This window comes from Podarcis liolepis (genome assembly GCF_965112155.1).
Source record: "Podarcis liolepis genome assembly, chromosome: 2".
Taxonomy (NCBI): domain Eukaryota; kingdom Metazoa; phylum Chordata; class Lepidosauria; order Squamata; family Lacertidae; genus Podarcis; species Podarcis liolepis.
In genome coordinates this window covers 69,962,266-69,967,663 of record NC_139555.1, presented here as the reverse complement: position 1 = coordinate 69,967,663, position 5,398 = coordinate 69,962,266, and the positions used below count along the sequence as shown (strand labels likewise).

Sequence of the window (5,398 nt, the reverse complement as noted above, 5' to 3'; positions counted from 1 at the left end):
TAGAAAGCCTTTCTTTGACTAACTACTAAGCTAGCACAACCATTTCCAAAATATCTGATACTAGGGGTAGGGAGGTTAACAGGCCAAAGAGCAAGTTCTAAACTTGTGCGTTTCCATTATGTTCTAAGAAGAGCTAAGATGTTATCTTTAAAATAAGAGGGGGAGGGGGAGAGCAGAGCCTATTGGGTGCATCTTTCCTAATAGCTCCCCCCCCCAAAAAAAAACCCCACCCCAACCTGGAGCCAGCCTTGTGGCTTGCCCTTAACATCAAATGAACTATTGTCTCTTGACCTAGCTCCCTGAACAAAATGCCTTAAATTGGCATGTCTGGTATTGAGAACATCATATTATTTTGTGCACCCTGATGTTTCCTGAATTTTGATGACACATGTTATCATCAAACCACACTGAACACTGACAACAATTTTCATGTGTGAGGCAGGTCAGAACAAACTTGGAGACCCTCCCATGAAGCATACAACTGCAAGGATTGATTACTAATGTGTTATATATAGAGGATGGCATTTGGAATGTTAAAGAGTGTTCAATGACACTTAGTAAACCAGTTAATCACTCCCATTTGTTAGATACAGAGAGCTGATCAAAGAAGGACACCTGAATCTGATGACAGCTCTATTGCAGGGACATTTCTGTAACATCAGGATGCCCCATTTGTGTATCTGTCTTCCCTTTTAAATTCTCTTGGCTGAGGTAAGGTGAGCTGGGCCATGGGAACCACAGGTATAACCTTTGGTTACCCCAGAATGACAAATAAATGAGAGCTTCAATAGAGAAGTGAAAGCTGGAAGCGGGGTTTTTTAGTTCCAGTTAGTTTCAAAAAGCACCCATTGTTTCTGCATTAGCTATGCAGAACCACACACTCGTCTCTCACACATAAGAGCAGTGCAATGGAACAAGAAGCTAGAGCTCAAAACCTCTGCTGAGCAGAGGCCACCTGGCATAGATTCCCTATTTCTCTTTTTCCTCACTGCTCTTAAGTTGCCAAGCTGTAAGATGCCCTACTGGCTAGAAAGCTGTGAACATCCTGGGGCAGAGTCACATAGGACCTCTGCAGACTAGAGCAGGTTTTGGGCAGGTGTATTCTGCAACATGGTGTAAACACCGTAACAGTGCTTTAGTGGTGAATTTTTGTTTGGCACATCATTCCACTTTATTAGTTTTTTTGATGCTTCCCCAGTGTTATCACACTATTATTGTCTAGAAGGGCACTCTAGTGCAATGGGCCAAACCCTCCCCCCAATCATACAGGAATGTGGTATGAAAAGTAACAGATCTTCAGCTAGATGCACAGACTGGAAATGAAGCAGTGTGACCTCCCCAAAACTTTGGCAGGCACAAACAGTATTGAAACCAGAAGTACATATGGCCAACCCAATAGAATAATGGGCACAAATCATCAGAAATGTGCAATAAAAAGGACACGGAGGGCCACAAATGTTTTGAAACGGGGAAGATTTGCGTTGGCTGAATATTAACCTTATGTACTAATCCACTGTAGATGATGGCAATTCACAGAATTAGTATTGGCAATGTAATTTGCATACCTACACTGTACAGGCAATCTGGGTACAGGAATCCACATACGGTAACTTGAAAAGGTACCTGCTCTCAACAAGACATCTAATTTTATGTTTGGAGGTTTTAGTAAATTTTTGGTAGAGTGTTTCCACTTCTAGTTAACATGAGATGGTGGTTATTTCTGGGCAAGTAATGTAATTTACTATGGGGTTTTTTTTTTACCAAGCCATGTGTAATCCTGTGTAAGGGAGAGGGTCGGGGGGAGGCAATGGGCTAAACATATTGTACTCATGATATGGTTTGACCCGAGAGTGTTAAAACATTACAGGAATAAAGCTGTAGCAAAAATAGAGAGTGCTTGGTGCTGTGGTGTTGGAAATATAAATTCAAGAGTGGGAACCATTGTGAAAACAACAGATTGCTGTGACATATCAGAGACTATTGCAGCATAAGCTTTCATGGAGCAGTGCCTACTTTGTCAGATACGTGAAAAACACTTGGCAAGTGAATGTAGATGCAATTGCAACAGCAAAGATGCCTGTGGTTTCAGAATAATGTTTCCATTTGAATGGGACCCAAATTCTGGCATCCCAAATTCTAGTATGACAGACCCTCCAAATGTCCCTATTTTCCAGGGACATCCCTGATTTAGAAAAGTCATCTGGTTTTCTGATTTGATCCCAGAATGTCCCACTTTATGTGTGCTACAGCACAGTACAAACGGCAGTTCCCTTGGCCTGAAAAGCGAGATGAATGCCGCACCTCATGGTCGCCTTTGACTGGACTTAACCATCCAGGTTTATCTTTGTAAAGTAAGAGCATAGAGCATATGGATACCCTAATACCGTCCCCAAATAACATGGGTACCTTAATACTGACCTCAAATAATACCAGTAGTTCACATCATTGAAGGCCATGGGTTTGTGAAAACCTTCCTCAGTCTTATCTTTGTCTGACTTAGCAACAACTAATCAGTGAGAAGGTGGGTGTAGCTGTCCTTGGACAAAGGGATTAAATTCTGCAGTGCTGGAACAAAGCAGAATTTAAACAACAAGTTTGAAGGAGATATCCCTTCCTATTATAAAAGCACATGTATATTTTTCCTCTTTTTGTCAAACAGGGTTTGCAGGTTTTTCAAATAATATCAAAACCTGCACAACCAGAGGCAGAGGTGCAACACAGACACACTTTGAGCAGTAAGTTTTATTTAAAATGACCATCTGTCTCCATTCCAAATCATTCCAGACTTGAACAGAAATTTGTAAAAATAAAAAATGGTAATAAAGCAATCCTGCAAAGCGGGGATTGGGGCACTCTCTGGGGCAAACAGATTAAGCGTTTTAGAAATTAAGTGTTTTGTTTTTTTGTCAGATGTAGATTAAGTGTGGAAGGATGGGGTGTGTGAAAAATATAGGGTGTTAACACACTTGCTGCAAGCTTCCTGGTAAGGTAAGGTCAGAGGGCAGGCCTTCAATCACATTCCAGATAAGAGGAGACTTAGCAGAATACCAAAAGTGTGTGTTAACTGATAAAGGTGGCGGCAGGGGTCAGAAACTAAGTTATAGGAAGGTAATCTAGGAACCACTTTCTATATTGAAAGAGCAGAGGTCAGGTCCTGAAAGAGCGGCCTCAAGGTGGAGGTAGAGATTAGCAGTGAAAGGCTTCTTCAATTGGTTGATAGGCCATGACTTGTTAGCCAATAGACAATCGCCCCTCCACAAGAGGATGGTTGCGTCACGTTTGCGCAGCGTGCGTCGGAAAACTGAAGACGGGGGTTCCTGCCGAAGGAGGCGTGGAGAATTAAGAAGAGTGACGATAACACCATCCAATCAGAATGAGGAGCAGCACAACGCCAGGCGCACATCGGTACGTGATTGGATCATCTTCCTAGGAAGGCGGACCTTGGACAACACGGTTGCTATGACGGCAGAATGCCCACCTTCCCGGCGCCGCCATCTTGTTGTTGATTCGAACCGTAGGGAGCGGGTGAGGGCAGTGTTTGAAGCCGGCCTGGGGGGACCGAGTAGCAGCGCCCCCCGGCCGGGCAGGGAGAAGTTTCCCTTGGTAAGTGTCGGTCTCGGAAGCGGGGTTTGTGCGCGGGAGGCGAAGGGGAGGGCGCCTCTCTTCCTCTCTCGGCTCGGATCTGAATGAGTGTCGGGAGGGGGAAGAGGAGGCCGGTCGGGGGGGGGGGAGGAAGGAGCTCGGTGGGGCTGAGGCGAGGCAGCGGCGCGTGAGAAGAGAGACCAGGCTCCCTGGTGGGTGTGGTGGGTGGGTCCGTGAGGGCTTCTGGGGCTGCCCCCCGAGGGAGGGATCCTGCGCAGGTGTCTTTCTATTGGGGGGGGGGAGGAGGCGGAGGGTGTTACAAAATGGGAAGTGGAAGCGGCTCTCCTGCCAGGCAGCCCGGTCTGCCAGTCGTCTTCGTTCTCGACGGGCTTCTGGGCTGCTACTTTTGCATGTTCTGCCGGTTCCTTTCCTCCCCGGTGGAGACGCGGCGCCAGGTTGGCTTCGTTCAACCGTCTGTTTTGGAAGCGGGCTTTCTGGTGAATACACGGCACGCTACTCCTCTTAGTGGTTGACATCATTAGACAAGGCCAATTTGGAATGTGTGTGTAGCTTGGAGTCAGTAGCTGCTGCACGAGAAATTGGGAGGGGGGGCTTCGCTCAAGCCGTTTTTCTTCCCCTTCCCCTTCCCTGCCTGGGAAAAGCCTTTAACGAGGTGACAGGTTGAATCCCAGAGGTCACCATGTCCGTTGGGAAATGGTGTTGGTTTTCAACAGAAGGCGACTGCTTGGCACACTGGACCTAAGTAAGTATGTTGGCCCCAATCCAGGGAACTCTGGGAGTAGCAGAAGGCTCTGTAGGCAGTAAGTATCCAACAACTGACTTTGATGGATCATCCTTAACATAGAACCACATGTAGGGAATTGTGCTGGAACTGGACAAGTAATAACTTTGCATTTTAATATTTTCTCTCTTCCCACCACTCAAATCTTGTTCTAGTATAGGGTTGGGTAATCTCAGTCCCAGAGACTGAATGTGGCCCTTCAGACCTCTGGGACTGGCCCTTGGGACTCTCCCCAGGCTAGACCCATAAACAGGCCCTCTCTCAAAACAGCAGCACACATTGACTGCTCTGCACACTCCTCAAGGGCTTTTGCCTGACAAGAATGTGTCTTTGAGCTGTGACTCTGCCTTTTGCTTTCCTGGATGTAGAGATGGGGGTGGTGTGTAGGAACCTTTGACTTTTGTGTAGTTCACATGTAGCCTACTATATAAAAGTAAAAACTACTTGGTCTCTTCAGTAGTGGCCCCTTCACACTTGTGGAATGCTATCCCTAGGGAGACACAACTGGTATCGTCTTTATTTTTGGGCACAAGGCAAAGACATTTTCTCTTTATCTGGGTGTTTGGCCCTTAATTTGAAGACAGTGTTCAAAATACTCCAGGCACCAGGTGTGTTTTGTGACTGGCATTGGTTCAGTTGCGACCATGTGGAGATCTCTGGATGCCAGGTTGGCGACTGACATCTCCATCTGTCTGGCCCCTCCAGCCTTCTTAGGCAGGTAAGCAGAAGAGCTTATTTACTGCATTCATATCCCACCTTTTTCTCCAAGGACTGCATGGTTCACCTGCTCCTCAGTTAATCCCTACAACGACCGTGTAAGGTAGGTTAAGGGACTGTGACAGACTTCAAGGTCACCCAGTGAGCTACATGACTGAGTGGGGATTTAAACCCTGATTTTTCAGGACCTAGTCCGACACCCTGACTACTACACCACCCTGACTTCCTAGAGTACTTCTGCTATGGGGCAGCTATATAAATTAAGTAGGTACATAAATATGGGGAAAGCAAAATGTT

At 46.2% G+C, this 5,398-nt stretch overlaps 1 protein-coding gene across 2 annotated transcripts in view; it reads left to right on the top strand.

Annotated features, from left to right (window-relative positions):
• Positions 1-3,290: 3,290 nt before the first annotated feature.
• IP6K1 (inositol hexakisphosphate kinase 1) overlaps positions 3,291-5,398 on the top strand; it is a 32,555-nt gene continuing 30,447 nt past the window's right edge. Inside the window, exon 1 of one of the 2 annotated variants that reach the window (XM_083488602.1) lies at positions 3,291-3,405. The gene's annotated coding sequence lies outside the window, so the exon portion shown is untranslated. Of the gene's footprint in view, positions 3,406-3,444; positions 3,604-5,398 lie in introns of those variants that run through there. The other variant, XM_083488601.1, reaches the window with a different exon arrangement.